Below are 18,667 nucleotides of genomic sequence, written 5' to 3'. Positions count from 1 at the left end.
AATATAGCATCACGAAAGATATCTGCTTTTCCACTGTGGCTTGATTTAGAATTACAGAATCTATTACCAGTTGTTCTTTGTATCCTTTCACACCCTTACAGGTTCTTATCTTCTTTAAGTATATTGTGCTTATCTAATTTAGTGGGGATTAGTTGCGAGATTTATGATATTTCAATTTAATATTAGCTTGTAAACAAGTAACAGGACCCCATTTTGATGGATCTTTTGTGATTTCCCTTTTAGGTAAAAGACCTGTTTTACCTTCTGTCAAAAATGCAGTCACTTTTCAGGATTCTTGAGAAAACTGTAAATATGGATTCATAGGTACAGCTGAAGGCAAGAACATTTTTATACCAATAAATATGATTATATATTTTCTGCCAGTACCTTTACAATTGCGGGTACTTTTTATAACCGCTTTCAGCATATCCATTGTAACCAGATGGAGTTGCATTTCTTAAATGGTGTGTGTGTGTGTGTGTGTGTGTGTGTGTGTGTGTGTGTGTGTGTGTGTGTTAGTGTGTGTCTGTGTGTGAGTGTGTGCGTTTGTGTCTGTCTGTGTGTGTGTGTGTGTGTGTGTGTGTGTGTGTGTGTGTGTGTGTGTTTGTGTGCGTGTTCTCTTTTTGCTCCCTTATTCAGGTTGCTTCATGATTGTGCGTCACTCTGCCTGACCAAAGTTAATTATCTCTGTGTTTGTTACTACTTCTGTGCTGGGATTGGTGACATTTTGGTGCGTCGAATTTAGTTTCAATGTCCCAAAGAAACATTATCAATGTTTCTGAACTGATAATACCGTTTTTTTTTCGTCCAGTCTATTGCATGTATCTATTTATTCTGCACGAAACTTCTGTTTTAGTCTGTACAGCGCCTTTGTGAGATTGATCGTATCTTGTATAGGCTACATATTCCCTTAGTATTTTCTTAGCCTTTCTCCTAACTTTTATGCTCATGTTATCCATTTTATATTCCTTTAAACAGATTACTTCTGCTCTTCAAGTTTCAATTTTATTTTGTACAATCTCTTCTGCCATTTCGGCGTTATCATTTCACTACTGTTTTGACTTTCTATTAATGAATGCGTCTATTTTGGAGCTTTTACACTGCACTGACAAGGGAAACCGGCCTGCAGCATCTCCCAATATCAATGTCCAATAGGCTCTTGCGAACGCAGTAGAAACATCCAAGACAGTCGCTCACGGTTATACTACACGCTTCTTTTGTGCACCAACTCCGATGCCTTCACTGTTTGTTTCCCCAAACAGTCCTTCCAGGTGAGGCAACAGTTCACCTGTGAGTCGGCTGGGGTGATATACTGCGTCCGGTGCTCCCGATGTGGCCTTCTATACATTGGCGAGACCCGATGCAGACTGGGAGATCGCTTTGCTGAACACCTACGCTCTGTCCGCCAGAGACAGCAGGATCTCCCAGTGGCCACACATTTTAATTCCACATCCCATTCCCATTCTGACATGTCTATCCACGGCCTCCTCTACTATAAAGATGAAGCCACACTCAGGTTGGAGGAACAACACCTTATATTCTGTCTGGGTAGCCTCCAACCCGATGGCATGAACATCGACTTCTCTAACTTCCGCTAATGCCCCACCTCCCCCTCGTACCCCATCTGTTACTTTTTTTTATACACACATTCTTTCTCTCTCTCCTTTTTCTCCCTCTGTCTCTCTGAATATACCGCTTGCCCACCCTCTGGGTCCCCCCACCCCTCCTTGTCTTTCTTCCCGGACCTCCTGTCTCATGATCCTCTCGTATCCCTTTTGCCTATCACCTGTCCAGCTCTTGGCTCCATCCCTCCCCCTCCTGTCTTCTCCTATCAGTTTGGAACTCCCCCTCCCCCTCCAACTTTCAAATCCCTTACTCACTCTTCCTTCAGTTACTCCTGAAGAAGGGTCTCGGCCTGAAACGGTGACTGCACCTCTTCCTGGAGATGCTGCCTGGCCTGCTGCGTTCACCAGCAACTTTGATGTGTGTTGTCCGATGCCTTCAGTTCGTAGGCAACAGCACTGTCCGTACACAGGTCAATTTCTCCGAACCTTCTCTGCCCCGTCCGCCAGCTTCACCATCTCTCGCCTGACAGGCGGTTTCTTCTTTTCTGACGCGAGCGCAGGCTTCTTCTCAGACACATCCAATGTATCTTTCGACACCTCGGCCGGCAGTCCAAACAGCGAACAGATTACCGATGCGGTAGATCCGCTGTATCTGTTGTTCTTGGAATTCAGTATTGTCGTACGAGCATATAAACACATTTTTTTTAAAAAACATGGAACTTTGGTTGGCCGCCACTGTGTTCGAACGCGCCATCACCTTACCAGAAGTTTAGTTTCAATCAATAGGTATATTTAGTGTCAGAGAAATGTACGCAATCTACATCCTGATTTTTATTTTCTTCTCAAACATCCACGAAAACAGAGGAGTGCCCCAAGGAATGAATGACAGTTAAACATTAGAACAACAAAGCGCACTCCACCAGCTTCTTCCTCCCAAAAAATAAGCAGCAACAAAGCAACGGCTCCCTCTCCCCACCAGCGAAAAAAGTACCTGCAGCCCCCACTGAGCATTCAAGTGTGCAGCAAAGCATCATTAAAGACACAGTCTTGTAGTGCCTCAAAGACTGCTCGTTCACCTGGTAATCTGACATACTACAGGCTCTCTCTGTCCCTGATAAGGGGAAAAAAAGGTGTTCCGTTTCATAACTAGAGGGTAGACAAAACAAAATAACTCGTTGATATATGGTGTGAACAGTCAGTTGCATCGCTTTTTCCGAGTTCTGTGCCCGAAGATTTCGGGTCTCTCGGCACACAACCAGCAGCCCACTTGCTGCTTTCGATCTTCCGTGTACTCCCATGACACATCAGGCGGCAGCATCGCCTTCGATTCCGCCCGCCTACGGAGCCACGAAAATCCGGCACCCTCAAGGCGCGCTAGTCTTCCAGGCCGCCTGTTTGGCATATTGAAAAGCGGCCGGTCGTGAGGCCCCGAGAGCGCGTTCCATTTCTGCAAAGAACCGAAGTTAGCATGTAACTCCAGGTCAGAGTCTTCAAAAGAACCCTGAAAAAAGAAAAACAAAAAGATATTAAAAATAGAAATAGAGCTGTCTCCGAAGATGCAAGCAAAGGGTTAGTTGTTAGGAGCCATCATACCAAGCTGCCCTCCGCCTATTTGTGGTTCTCTGAAGATTTACGTAATTGTTGTGGTGTAAGGCTATTTAATGATATTGTGTTGTGACTTTGGGCTTATACCAGATGTGGATAATACTATCCGGACAATGTATACCTTGTTCATGTTCCATAGTCTTTCAAATTCTTCTAATTCAGCATATATACTTTCTGTAATGTTATGTGTGTTTGGGTGGCTATATCCATTGAGTAACTTTTTCTTACTTGTTTGTCCTTTAATATTATATCCGGACGGTTATTATGTATTCTTCACTCTGTAATTACAGATCGGTTGCACTATAACTTGTGGGACTCCGACTCAAAAACTGGACCAGGCTTTTGCTCAGGCTTGCAAGTTATCGTGTCTTTAATGAGTTTGTATTTTAAAGCAAGATTTTGGTGAATGGTGTTTGCCACTTGATTGTGCAGGGAACAGAAGAGAAGGACTGGTAGTATGCATTGCAAAGGTAAGTCCATCCCACTGCAGTTGTCGGCATGAGAGCATATTTCAGTTATTCCCGATAGTGTCTTTCCGAACACTCATTTGACATTAACGAAGGCGTACCATTACTTGCAAGAAACAACATGAGGAAGGGAAAAGTTCGTCCACAAATTACACTTTTGACGAGACTTGAATACCGAATTGTTGAATTAAACGAATTATTTCGGTAAGCTTGCTTGAAGGTCTCAGTTGTGGGGAAGACCTGAGTCACGGGGCTCCGAAGCTGACAAAAACCTTTATTTCCAACTTGAATAGTTCAGAACGAAAACCGGAGAAACTAAGATGGGTCCACTGGAACTTAAGTTCAGAACGTGGATTGAGAGTAGTTGGCAAATCTCGTCTAAAGCCGACCAATGTCAAAACACTTTTGTTCAACCTCCAGAAGATCCATTACGTGGCACTACTTCTGTCACAATGAGCGGTGGCAACTTTCAATGTCTCATTGTAACCTACTACTAACTTCTACACTGTCCAGGAAACCACTAACATTTGTGTCATTTGCAATTCTACTAAAGCACCCTTTCACTTGCTCATCAATCACTTTTTCTTGGGTGAACCTGAGTTGACGTTGGGGTCTTCTCCTGCCTCTTGCATGTGAATTTCTTTCTCTGGTGGTGGTCTATTCATTAATTAACTGGCATACTCTGTCCATCAGGCTCATTGCGCTTTCTCAGTTGCCAAAACTTGACTGTTCTCTTCGGTCTGCACTCCAAGGTCTTCCACACAGACTTGCTTATTCTTCTTGTAAGTCTTTTCACTTTTTTGTTGGCTTCCGTGTATGCTGGTTGAAGATACACCTTAAATCATGTTGATTTACATCTTGCACTTTTTTTTGCGTCTTGCGTTTTCCCCTTACGGCTATGCATGTATCCTGCCGTTTCCATTCTTTTTTTTCCTCTTTTAAGCTCTGTATTCTAGACAAGCCTCGCTACTCTTTTTGAAGACTGCGCCAATCCGTTTCCACATTGTGTCGATCTTGTCTACTGTCACACTCTCGTCCTAAGGAAAATTTTGAAGGTAGATCCCACGCTGGTGTCCTTGAGCTTCTCAACGTCAGAACATCCCTGTGAATTTGGTCTGCTCCCAATGCTTCTCAGCTTGAGTTTCATCTTGGACCCATCTTAGTACAGTGGACCATGTAGTACAGGAAGGGGGCGATCACTTCATGTATCTGATCTCTCTTCATCTCTACACCCCGCAAGGATCGTCTACAAAACCATTGATCATCAAATGGTCAATCTGGTTCTTGTCGCGTCCATTGGGTGAGCACCATTGTACTTTGTGAATTTTACTGCGAGAAAAGAGGGAGCATCTTATGGTCAGAATGGTATTGGCACAGAATCCCACCAGCCTTTCACCATCGTTATTCACCGTTCCACATCCATGTGTGTCTATGATGCGACTGAAGTGTGAGTTGCCATTTCCTCCTTTGGCGTTTAGATCTCCCATGGCGATGATTGCGTCATGATGTTAACCCCCCCCCGCCCCCTACGATTGTGTCTGCTCGTTGAGGACGTCCTTTTCTTCAATGTCACCATCTCTATTGGAGCATGGCACTGTCATGTTGACGTGCTTTCCTTTCAGTCTGACTCTCATCAGCCTACAGTTGATTGATCTCAACGCTAACTAAAACTTCTCGATGCCTTTCTTCAAACTGACAGCTACACCATCATGATACTGACTATCTTCTTGTGCTCAGTATATATTGTTTCATCAGTTGCTGCCCTTCCTCCGTCAGACGCTCAGTATATGTAGGTTTTGACAACGCGCTTCTACCGTTATCTTTGTTAGCATGGTTGGCCTATACAAAAGGAAATCAATTTTGGTCCTGGCCTTTGCGGTGTGTAGGGCTTCCATCAGAGTGCCATTGGCTTCCATCACCGTGCCATTAGCTTCCTCTCGAGTTTCTCTGCATTCAACTAAGGAAGGCCCTGGTGGAGACTCAGGAACACCGTCATACCACCGATATGGAAGGAAGTCCCAAGTGGAGACTCAGGAACACCCTCACCCCACAGCGATGTGGAAGGAAGTCCGTTGCACGACTCCGGGTCAGGCCTCTACACTTTGTGCTGTTTGACCGGATGACACGACCAACAGTGAAGGCACAAGGTCCTGTCTCCACCCACATAGCTCTTCGGGTCATTGAGACACGCAAGCCTCCAAACGCTACGACAAGGATGTATGCTGCTTGGAGGATATAGAGTATATTTCTACGCAATAGAGGACACTAACCAGAATCCTACCTTTTTCCGCCGCTCTCGCCTTCTGAAGGCTCTTAAGCAGTCTTGGCTCCCAACTTGCAATATGGCCGCGTCCAAAATCACCACTCTGCTCAAATCACACACAATAATTGACAAGTGCCTAACTGTACAAACTATCATGAGCTCTGCAAAGTGACCTGAAAACCCTGTCCATTTTTTTTTTCTGCCAGTCTGGCGCTTACTCACGGCAAGCAACGTCTCTCGCGATTTCAAGAGCCGCAAGACTGTTTGCACTCGGATAACAGGTTTATGGAAGGATTTCAGAATGTCTTTCGATTCAAAGGTTTTACTGGGCTTTCATGTAAAGGGGAAAAACTGCAACTCAAGAGACGGTGGGCCATTAACGGTGACTAATTGATTCTGTTTCGAATTTTATTTTAGTCCCTGTGGAATCTGCAACAAATCTCGATTTTGTCGTCAAAGTGCAGGAAGCTGTTGCAGGCAACTGCAGGCATTGTGCTCCCAAGGTAAAATGCTGACGGAATCTTCCTTGGAACGGTACTAGCGCTGGAGGAGATCAGGATTGTGACACACTCTGTAGGAGGAGAAATCTGCGGGACTCTTTCTGAAGAAAGTGAAAAATGCGCTGCGTCCTCTGAAATTCTTGCTGTCCAACTGTTTGTGACATGCAATTAAGGAATTACTGCCATAGCTGGAGGAGAACCGGTGGACTAGTTTTGTGCCTTTGTCTGTGAAGGAAAGAGGGAGAGCGGTGAAACATGTGTGTGTTTATAAAATGCAATATTTTGTCGACAAGAGTTTTATCTTTCTGCACCAAGGAGTGTTCCTGTGAGCTTTATGGCGCAACTGTTAGCATGTTACTCTTGAGCTCTTGCGTGATCAAGTTAATCGTTAAGGAGTTGTGGTTTCAAGTCCAACGAGAGGCGGTATTTTTTCCTCATTCGTTACAATGATAAACTTGGTCAGATCTTGAGTGTCACATGACTTCCCGTGACGGTGGAGTCCCTAGCAATCCGGGACATGGTTTGAAAAGTCAAGCCAAATTTCGAAGTATATAGCCCTGAGATTGAGTTTTCTGCGGGCATACTCAATAAATTCATGAAAGGATAACAACCATTATACAACGAGTGGTGGACCGCGCCAACTTGCGCGTTCAAATGCGCACAAGTTTAACGAACTGCGCAATGCAAAACAAAACAATAATAAACAAATGAGCAAGAAATATATAGAATATGAAATGAAGAGCCCTTGAAATTGAGTCCGTAGGTTGTGGGAACACTTCAATGATGGAGCAAGTGAAGTTGAGTGACGTTATCCCCTGTGGTTCCAGAGCATGATGGCAGCGCCCCAACTATATGATCATTGTCCTCCGTCGTCCGCAGAATTGATCGGGTAAAATACGAATGGGGTCAGCGTACTCGATTATGCATTAGATAGCAAATAAAATATTAAGTAAAGGAAAACGATATGTTACAAGTGTGGTTGAAATTAGGAGTTCGGCAGGCAATCAGATCAGCCAGAACTTAACTGAGTGACAGAACCGGGTAGTCTTTTCCCTGCGGATGTGTACAGATGCTTGCGTTTTCTATATTTCAGGAAACAACAGTACTCTCCAACTCGGAATCTGTCACCTCAGAAACAGTCACAAGTAACCAGTTTACTGGGTATCGGGTCAACACATAAACCATGATTGAAAAAAAACACTTGGCTTAAAAGGCAACCGGAAAAAGTGTGCTGACGAAACAATTTCTGCTGCGGAGCAACTACAATTCAATACTGCTTAATTATAAAACGACTTCATAGAATCTGTTTCAGCCAGGATTGAAGGTTTGCGATTGTAGTTTGGAACGTCTTTAAATTTCTCAGAGAGGGTTAAGTGTAGCTATTCTTGAACCGTTTCCAGCGTGAGCGTTCAAATTTGCAGTGTTTCGACTGCGGACGCTGGGACTGCTCCATCTCTATGAAAACCCCTGTACCTCTTGGTGTAGGCCTGCAAAAGTCACTGAACGTGACAACGTAGGTAGATAACCGTGATGCTATTCTTCGCATCTGGTGAACATTGAAGCCTAATGGACACGTGTGCATATTCGTGATAATTAACGTCCAAACACTGACATCGGGAATATGGCTGTTTGTCTCTCGGCAGTTTAAAAAGGCAACACCGTCCCACTGTTCTCTCCGGTCTGTTCTAATGAAATATTGGAAGAGTTGGGAAACGGAAAATGCTTCAAGTATCAAGCGAGTATGTGGAGAATGTTCAAAATATACCTTCTGAGCATATGGTATAACACCTTCACGATTAATATAATCAACCAATCCACATAATGTTGTAACGAACAAAAGAAACGTGGTAGTGTGGCCGAGCGGTCTAAGGCGCTGGATTAAGGCTCCAGTCTCCAAGGAGGCGTGGGTTCGAATCCCACCACTGCCATATAATGTCTACATACTTTGGTTGCAAGTTATAGTGAATTCCGGAATGTTTTACAGTGTAACATGTAAGAACCAGAAATCATCATGACGATGATCCAGTATTGATGTCTGGGTCAACAATAACACTGCGGAGCTACAGATTGGGAGGGGAATGCAGTTGACGTGTGGAGTTTGTGGCCTCTATTTATCGAAAATTGTGGGTGTAAGTGTATTTAACAGTTGTATGTATCCTCGCTCGTTTCTGTAAGGGCATCTCATCTCTCCGGTTTCCTGAAATATGCAGCGAACTGGTCGGAATTCGATTGGAAAGACCCTTGAAACGCGTTGTGAAATCGTTTCTCATCAAAACAGGGGAAGTTCATAAAGCATGTGACGACCGCATTTTGAAAACGATTGTAACCATAAACCAACACTACACTGCAAAAATGCTTTAAAAATGTGAACAAGCTAATCTGAAATATCACCTATTTGATCCGTCCTCCTGTTCTTTGCGCGGTAGACAACATCAGAGCTGTAAAGTTTTCGAGATCTATGATTAATATATACAGCTCCATTACTTTTTGTTACATTGTTCTTTGTGATTACAGAAACACTGTAATTTGTAATGTGCAATTTATTCTGAAACATGGCAATTCGCCCCATAAACTAAAGGCTCCGCTGGGAGTTGAACCCAGGGTCTCCTGTTTACTTTTGACCAGTTAAGCCACGGAGCCCTTGCGCTGGCCAGCATCTGTCATAAGGAGACTGCGTAATTGAGAAGAACCCAATTTAGAAGGTATTTACAGACTTACCCTGATAGAGTTGGCATGCATAATATAGGCTCCTACTCTCTCCACAGCTCACTCGTTGTCAAGACGTTGCTCCAAATCCGACACTCAGCCGAAAGATAGTGGAGGATCCGCAAGCCGTGAATATTTATAAGAATTGCGGAAGTGCACAAGGACGAACAATGTTGTGTTTCCCAACATGAATACTCCATGACACTGCATTTCCCTCGCCTTTTTTCCAAAGTAAAGACACAAGTGCCACCTTTTCAGATTAAACACGTTTTGATCTACGTTTTAAGTGGTTTTCATCGAATGCTGAGGTCGTCGTGGCTCTCTAACTCGAGAGATAAAACCAATATCCTTGATTTAAAAATGAATCCCGAAATTGAGGCTGGAGAATGTCTATTCAAGAATCAGACTTGAAGGAACCTAAACGTTATACGGCATAGACATGAGAAATAGTCCAGCGAACCAGACTGGAGCGACTTCGGGGGAAAGAAGCCGACTATCTCTGCCATATCTATCTGGTCGGTATTTTTCAACAGAAGAGATAAAGCTGAATGATTGGGTAAAAGAAGTTCTTCTACGAACCCCTTTTTCTTTTCACCCATAAAGCCGCTGGCTTTTAGGACAGCAATAAAGATCCTTCATCTTTGTCTGTCCTTGTCCGTCTCCTCCATTGTGTCCCAGGTGTGGTTCAGGGACCGTATTCTGCCTCTGCATTACGGCGCCAAGTTCCCTTTGGTCTCCCATGTCTTCTCCGGCTTTCAGGGATCCAGTGAATCTGAATTATTGCGTTCGTTTTCCTCATACAGAGAGAACGACGATAAGCACCTGCTGGCGGTTTTGGAAGATTGGACATTGCCAGCGACTATGATAATTGTTTTGAAGTTAGTTAAGCGAGGGATACAAGGGTCCAAATTTGCTGATGATGCTCGGCTACATATTAATGTGTGCAGGGAAGACGGCGCTCGGGCCCTTCAGGAGCAAATAGGAAGGATAAGTGAAAACCATTGCCCGGCAGATGCGTTGTAACTCGCACCATGATGGGAATCGCATAGAGTTATTCAAGAGGCCAGAGATGAAGGGCACGGCATCTAGGGTCATATATATATATATGATTACTTTTTCCGGTGATATTAGTGAGTGTCAGAGAAAAACAAAATCAGAATTTGTGAATGGTGTGTACATGCATGGTAAAACCCGAGTTATGTACTGATAACTGTACATTTACTTAAAACGTCTGACGGATCTGATTCTGGAATCTATCGACATTGTGTCCATTTGGACCTCCTGATTAATGACAATTAATTCTAGAGTTGTACAAACTCTCCATCAATTACCATCTATAAAGTTGTCTTCCTGTTATATAACTGAGAAGCTGGAGTAAGTATACTAATTCCCCCTCTCACTCCTCTGCAGGGTAATTTCTGTCATGCACTAAGGGAAGAGAACGCAAACGGCAAACTTCATATTGTTTTTTCGGCATATGGTTGGAGTTCAGGAATATAAAGTATTAAATCCAGTGGTGTGCCGTGGTGCCCCTATAATAGCTGTATTACTCTCCACGATGCCAGACCTCCTACTAATACAGTCTTTACGAGCAGTGGAGACAGTTCACAAGAAATTCACTAGATATTTCCTGGTAGAACAACGTTCACCTATCACTAAGTTCATGAAATTAGTCGATTTATTGTGAGCGATGGGGATTTTAGCCGAATAAGAGGTAAACTTATCGAAGTATGCACAATCCAATGGGACATTACAGGTTAGATGTTTTCGGTTTGATTGCTTCAATCGCCGGAACGTAGTGAGTAAATACAAATTTCAATATTTAGAATTAATGCAAACAAGAAGATTTCTCGCACTTCCCTTTAATCTCTGCAGTTCTCGGTGCTGAGCGTTCTAGAGGTTGGACGATTAGAAACATGTAACTACCAATTCTACCATAATTGGAAGTTCCCTGGGGGTTTCTCTCAGAAGCGTCAATAGAATAAATGGTACCATTTAATGACTGTATATTGTGATATTCGGGGAAATTTTCGCGAAAAAGGTATGGTCTCTCCACCTGCACCACTCGCTACTTGCTTGGGAAGACAGAGGTGGACCTGTTGAACACAATGCTAGAGGTTATACTGAGGTAAATGCATTGTATGGCGTTCCATGCAGCGTTCTCCGTATCACCCCTGTGGGCAGCACAACCTTTGTTCTGGTTCATGCAGCTACCGACTGCGCGAATTTGCTCTTCGTCACATAAACCTTTGACCACTTTGCCGCAAAAAAGTTACCAGGGGCCGCTTACCAACGTCGCCTGTATTTTACTTATAGCTGCTTGAATCAACATTTTCTCTGAGCAAGAAATTGTTACACGGCCGAAAAACTGTGTGGCACTTTAATATTTTTCGTTTTTGTTTAATGCATAATGTGGATATTCAGAATTAAAGCTGAAAGATCAACTAACAAGAGGGAAAAATGAAATACATCAGAATAAACAAAATCTGTCAGAGTTGGTTATTTTTTTCCACGTGTGTCTTTATTCCCGGGATCTGGCAACAAGGATTAAGAGCACAGAAGCATTTCAGTTACTGCACGCCCACGCACTCGCGCAGCTCAGAGGGAACAGTGCTGAGTGCAAAGAATTGCACGGTAAAAACTATGGTGATAGGTTTGTCAGCAACTGCAGTCTGATCTGTGTGAAGAATGTTCTATTGTACTTCACGAGGGATATCCCAGAAACTGCCAAAAATATTCTCTTCTGGGCTGCCTTCACTGATGGCATATTGCTTTGTTTAAATAGAGCGGCAATCGTTTTTTTGTTTTGAAGAACGTTACTACTTAGAGCTGTCTTCCTCATGGGCGTTACATAAAAACATAGAAACAGAGCGGTGTAGCACAGGAACATGCTAAATGTTGTGCAGAACCACCTCAGAAGTAAATAAAAAAAATAAATCCGTCCTGCCTGCACAATGCCCGTATTCCTCCCCTCATATCCATGCGCCTATCTAAATGACTCACAAAATCCTCTTATGTAGTTGCCTCTACCACGTACCAGGCAGGGCATGCCAGAAATCCACCACTGTCTGAGTCAATAAACTTACCCTTCACCTCGCCTTTGAACCTATCCGCTCAGACTCATAATACATGCTGTCTGGAATTAGACATTCCTGCCGGCTGAAAATGATACTCCCTGTCTAATCTATCAATGCTTCTCATGATCTTATAAAACTCTGTCAGACCTTCTCTCGACGTCCGCCGCTCCAAGGCAAAAGTATAAGCTTGTCCAGCTTCTCATGATAATGCATTCATTCTAAACGAGGCAGTACCCTGATAAACCTCCAAAACCTCAAGATCCTTCCTACAGTGAGTCAACCAGAATGGCATGCAGATGTGGCTTAACCTCTTGACTTTTGTCTCGATAAATGAAAGTAAGCATTTCCCATCAGCCTTCTTAAGCACTCTATCAACCTATATGTGCATCTTCATGGTTGTTGTTGTTCGTCCATCGTCGACGTCGATGATGACCTCGACACCATTGATGGTGTCGAGACCAAGCGCGTGATTTGGATTTAAGTGAGGGAGAGCTGCGCAGCGTCAGCCTCACTCTCTCTTCCCAATTCCCATTTGGATCCAGTGGCAAGACAGAGTCGAGACGGTTGGAGATGGGACTAGGCGCAATGGATGACCAGGGCGTCTTATGTGTCTTGTCCTGCTCTACACGTTCCACGACGCTTGCAGAGACCGCCTTCCTGACCGTTGGAACTTCGATTGCTCTCGTCCGCTCAATCCGCCAGAGTCTGTCTTCACATGCTTGGATAGTCAAACTATCTCACCGAGGGTTTGAGGCCCGTCGGCTACCCTCATCTGGTTTAGCTGGCTTGTCAAAGTCGTTGCCCGGGTTGTGGCCGCTGTCGCATGCAAACAGGTACGGAGAGCCACAGGTGAGAGCTGAGTGCCAGGTAGGGACCAAAGGTGGACTAACAGTCTTGAAAAGGACACGACATGTTCCCCCACCAGAGATGCTACCCCTCCCCTCGCTGACACCCCATACACCCCATATATCTTCGTGGTACGATAATCTTGGACCCCAGGATCACTCTCTGCACAGCAGCACTGTTGAGGACAATGCCCTTAACAGTATACTGTCTCCTTGTATTTGTCCTACCAACTTGCAACACATCACAGTTATCTGGATTCAAGTCCGTCTGCCATTTCTCTGCCTATATCTGCAACTAATCAATATGTTATTTGCAACTCTTGTACACAAACCACAGCTCTCAAGTCTTGTTATCATGTACAAACTTACTAACCCACCCATCTACATTTTCATCCGGGTCATTTATGTACATCACAAGCCGCACAGATTCTGCGGAACCCTAATAATTACAGACCTCCAGCTCGAATAACACCCTTTAGTTACTACCCTCTGTCATCTATGTGCAAGTCACTTCTGAATGCAAACAGCCAATTTCTGTGGATCCCATGCATTCTAATCTTTGGGGTTAGCCTCCCATGAGGGACTTTGTCAAACACTAAATTCCATGTAGACAACATCCAATGCTCCACCTTCATCAGTCTCTCTCTTTACCATGTTAAAAATCTCAAGCAAGTTGGTGAAACACCACCTGCTTGCACAAACGTATGCTCGCTCTCGCCATTTAGGCTATGGGTTTCCAAGTAGTAATATATCCTTACCTCAACACTTCTCTTCATCATTAAAAATAAACAATGTTATTCTTGACCTTGGCGGTATGCAGGGCTTCCATCATCGTGCCATTAGCTTCCTCTCGAATTTTTCTGCATTCAACTATAGAAGTCCCTGCTGGATACTCAATAAAACCGTCACCGCTTACCGATATGGAAGGAAGTCCCATGTGGTGACTCAGGAACACCGTCTCCGCACACCGATATGGAAGGAAGTCCCTTGCACCACCCCTGATCAGGCCTCTACACTTTGTGTTGCCTGACCTGGGTGACACGACCGACAGCGAAGACACAATGTCCTGTCTCCACCCACACAGTTTTTCGGGTCATTGAGACACGCAAGCCTCCAAACCCAACTACGAAGTTGTATACTTCTTGGAGGACTAGATAATATTTCTCTGCCATAGAGAAGGACACTTACCAGAATCCTGCCTTAGCCGCCTCTCTCTCTTTCTGAAGGCTCTTGAGCAGTCTCGGCTCCCAGCTTACAATATAGCCGAGGCCATAATCATTACTCCGCTCAAATCACACACAATAATTGCCAAGTGCCTAGTCGCACAAAACAATCTTGAGTTCTCTAAAATGGCCCGAAAACCCTGTCTATTTTTTTGTCAATCTGACGCTTACTCACGGCAACGAACATCTCCCGCGATATCAAGCGCCGCAAGACTGCTTGCACTAGGACGGCTGGTTTATGGAAGGATTTGAGAATGCCATTCAATTCAGAGGTTTCATCGGGATTTCATCGGAAAACGGGAAATACTGCAACTCAGGAGACTGTGAACCATTAGCAGTGACTAATTGGTATTTTTCAAATTTTATTTTAGTCCCTGCGGAATTTCCAACAAATCTCGAATCTGTCGTCAAAGTGCAGGAAGCTGTTGCAGGTAACGTCAGACACTGTACGCCCACAGTAAACTGCTCACAGAACCTTCCCTGGAACGGTACTAGTGCTGGAGAAGATCAGAATCTTCACGCCCTCTGTAGGAGGGGAAAACCGCGTAAATCTTTCTGAAGAAATTGAAAACTGTTCTGCGTTATCCGAAATTGTTGCTGTCCAACTATTTGTGAAATTCAATGAAGGAATTGGTGCCATAACAGGAGGAGACATTGGACTAGTTTTCTTTTATCTTTGTCGGTAAAAGAACGAGAGAGGTCGGAGAAAAATGTGAAAGTTTAAAAAATGCAATTTTTTTTTCAGCAACAGTTTTATCTTTCTGCAGTAAAGAGTGTTCATTTGAGCTCTATGGCGCTCTGGGTGGCATGTTAGCCTTCAGCTCCCGAGTGATCAAGGTAATGGTTAAAGAATTGTGGTTTCAGGTCCCAGGATAGGCAGTATATTTCCTCATCCGTTACAATGATAAACCTGGTCAGATTTTGTGCGTCACATGACATCACGTGACATCTAGCAATCCAGAACATGGTTTGAAAAATCGAGTCAAATTTCGAAATAAGCTTACTATCGAAGTACACACCTGTCGCTATATATAGCCCAGAGATTGATTTATTTGCGGGCTTACTCGATAAATCCATGAAATAATAACCATAATACAATCACTGAAGGACCGCGCGAGCTTGCGCGTTCAAGTGTGCACAAGTCTAACAATCTGCGCATATGCAAAACGAAATAAATAATAATGAACAAAGAAGCAATAAACATCAAGAATATGAGATGGAGACTCCTTGAATTTGAGTCTGTAGGTTGTGGGAATACATCAATGACGACACAAGTGCAGCTGAGTGAAGTTATCCCCTGACGTTGAAGGGCATACTGGCAGCACCTGAGTTAGATGATCTCTGTCCGTCGTGGTCCGCAGGATTGATCAGGTAAAATGCGAATACGGTGAGCGTACTCAATTATTCATAAGACTATAAAAGCATTATTAAGTAAAGGAAAACAATATGTTACAAGGTTGGTGGAAATTCTGAGTTCGACAGACAATTAGATGCACTAGCACGTAACTGAGGAAAGAAACGCGCAGTCTTCTCCCTGCAGATGCATACAGATGTTTTCGTTTTCTATATTGCAGGAAACTGCGGTACTCTTCCAATCGGAATTTGTCGCCCCAGAAGATCTCAGTTACACAGGTTACCGGGTATTCATTGCACACATAAAACCCTGATTGAAAAAAAAAATCTGCTTAAAAGGCAACCGGAAACACAACATTGCGAGTCCTTGCACACTTCCTCACTTCTTATGAGGATTCACGGATCGTGGATCCTCCACCAAATTTCCGTTGAGGGTCGGATTTGGAGCAATGTCTTGAAAACGAGTGAGCTGTGGAGAGAGTAGGAGCCTATATTATGCATGCAAACTATGTCGGGGTATGTCTCTAAATACGGTCTAATTTGTTTTATGTCATCCTCACAGTCTCATTATGACAGATGCTGGCCATCGCAAGGGCTCCGTGGCTTAACTGGTCAAAGCGTCTGTCTAGTAAACAGCAGATCCTGGGTTCAACTCCCAGCGGAGCCTTTAGTTTATGGACCGAACTGCCGTGTTTCAGAATAAACTGCGCATTGCAAATCACAATGCTCCGGTAATCACAGAGCACAATGTCACAAAAAGGAATGGAACAAAAATACAGCGTACATGTTAAACAATTGCTGCTGCAGAGCAAGTACCTCTAAAATTTGCTAGCTGGTGGCGTAGAGTTCGGAGCGAAGGCTGCTGAGTTCGAACTCAGCCTGCTCCCCAGGGGCACACTTTCCATTCATGCTAGTTTGAACGTCGAGCAAGAAACTCGACATCGTAAAAAAGAAATTGTCTGCTACAGAAACATTAACAGCAAAATGTTGATGCTCCATCGTGAGCCTTAACAGGCAATTTTCTTCCTTCCACTGCTTAATCATAAAACTACCTCACAAAATCACGTTCAGCTAGTAGTGAAGGTGCGATTGTATTTTACAACGCAATTAAATTGCCCAGAGAGGGTGAAGTGTAGAAACCTAGAATTGTTTCCAGCATGAGCGTTCTATTTTGCAGTGTTGCACTGCGACCGCTGGGATTGCTCCATCTGAATGAAATCCCTGTACTACCTGGTGCAGGCCTGTAAAGGTCACTGAAGGTTACAATAAAGGTAGATAACCGTGATGTTACTCTTCGCATCCGGTGAACATGAAAACCTAACAGCCACGTGTGCATACTGACAATATTCGTGATAATTAGCGTCCAAGCACTGACATCGGGAATATCGTTGTTTGTCTCTCGGCAGTGTAAAATGCAACATCATCGCACTGTTCTCTCCGATCTGCTCTAATGAAATATTGGAAGAGTTGGAAAATGGAAAATGCTTCAAGTATCAAGCAAATATGTGGGAGAATGTTCAAAGTATACCTTCTGAGCATATGCTATATAACCGCTACTAAAACGCCTTCACGATTAACATACTCAGCCAACTCAGGTAATGGGGTAATGAACAAAAATAAGTGCTACTGTGTCCGAGCGTTCTAAGGCGCTGCATTAAGGCTACAGTCTCCTAGGAGGCGTGGGTTCGAATCCCACCACCGCCATCATGTGTATACATACTTTTGTTGCAGTGTTAAAGTGAGTTCCGAAATGATTTGCAGTATAAAATGTAAGAACCATAAATCATCGTGGCGACGATCCAGTATTGCTGCCTGGGTGATGGATAACACTGCGGAGCCGCAGAACACTGCAAATTGGGCAGGGGATGCAATGGACATGTGGGGATCGTGGCCTCTTTTTATCGCGCTATGTGGGTATAAGAATATTTAACGGCTGTATTCTCTCTCCTTTGTGACGACATCTCTCCGCTTTCTTGAATTATGCAGCAAACTAGTCGGAATTCGATTGGAATGACCTTTGAAACGTGATGTGAGATCGTTTTCCATTAAGACCAGGGCATGTTCATAAAGTAGGTCACGGCCACGTTTTGCAAACGATTGTCACCATAACCCAACACTACATTGCAAAAACGTTATAAAAAGGTGAACAAGCCTCTTAGAAATGTCACCTATTTGATCAGACGTCCAGTTTCTTGTCCAGCACACAGCATCAGACCTGCAGAGTTTTCGAGAATTCTGTTTAAGATGAACACTGTATTTTTGTTGTATTCCATTTTTGTGTCATTGTTTTCTGTGATTATAGCAACAGCGTAATTTGCAATGCGCAGTTTGTTCTGAAACATGACAATTCGCCTCATAAACTAAAGGCTCCGCTGGGAGTTGAACCCAGGATCTCCTGTTTACTAGACAGACGCTTTGACCAGTTAAGCCACGGAGCCCTTGCGCTGGCCAGCATCTATCATAATGAGACTGTTACAAGTGGACGCTGATGGTGGAACGAATTGCAAGACACAGACACTGAAGTACAGTACTAGGAACAGGACTAGGTTGGTCAAAAAAGCAAGGGAAGAAACGACGCTGGACATTGACACAGGCAGTGGACGAGGCTAGAATTCAGGGCCTGGGCTGGGACTTGTACTAGAAACACGGGACCCGAACGGGGAAATAGGAACGCGGAGCCTGGACTAGGAACTCGGGAACTCCGGGACCTGAGCCTGGACAACGACCCGGAATCTCGTTCAATTCTCGGAAACAGAAACCGGGTCTAGGCTTGGACTCGAGGACAAGGAACATGGCTAGAGCAGTAAGTGATACTGCGAGTGACGCTCGGAGCCTTGGACATGGACTGTAGGAGGGAACTCCAGCACAGGACGAGGTACTCCAGGGCACGGCGTCGCTCTTGGTCTAGTTTTGGCTCGAATGTTGGACTCGGCTTGGTTAGGCTCCTGGGTACGGAGCCGGGAGTCCTCCTTGATGCGCAGGGCCGGCACCCCTTCTAGGACGCAGGGCCAGGACCTTTCTAGGAAGCAAGGACAGTATGGCAGCCGAGGGAACTGCCGAGGA

At 44.3% G+C, this 18,667-nt stretch overlaps 3 non-coding genes across 3 annotated transcripts; 2 read left to right on the top strand and 1 right to left on the bottom strand.

Moving 5' to 3' along the window:
- The first annotated feature begins 8,246 nt into the window (after positions 1–8,246).
- On the top strand, positions 8,247–8,328 carry trnal-aag (transfer RNA leucine (anticodon AAG)). Its single transcript has one exon. It is a non-coding gene; the product is annotated as a tRNA-Leu (tRNA).
- Positions 8,329–16,197: 7,869 nt separating this feature from the next.
- Positions 16,198–16,271, top strand: trnat-agu (transfer RNA threonine (anticodon AGU)). Its single transcript has one exon. It is a non-coding gene; the product is annotated as a tRNA-Thr (tRNA).
- A 1,697-nt stretch (positions 16,272–17,968) lies between these two features.
- Positions 17,969–18,042, bottom strand: trnat-agu (transfer RNA threonine (anticodon AGU)). The gene has a single exon. It is a non-coding gene; the product is annotated as a tRNA-Thr (tRNA).
- Between the last annotated feature and the right edge of the window lie 625 nt (positions 18,043–18,667).

This window comes from Mobula birostris, chromosome 3 (genome assembly GCF_030028105.1).
Source record: "Mobula birostris isolate sMobBir1 chromosome 3, sMobBir1.hap1, whole genome shotgun sequence".
Taxonomy (NCBI): domain Eukaryota; kingdom Metazoa; phylum Chordata; class Chondrichthyes; order Myliobatiformes; family Myliobatidae; genus Mobula; species Mobula birostris.
This window is presented reverse-complemented; position numbering and strand designations above follow the sequence as displayed.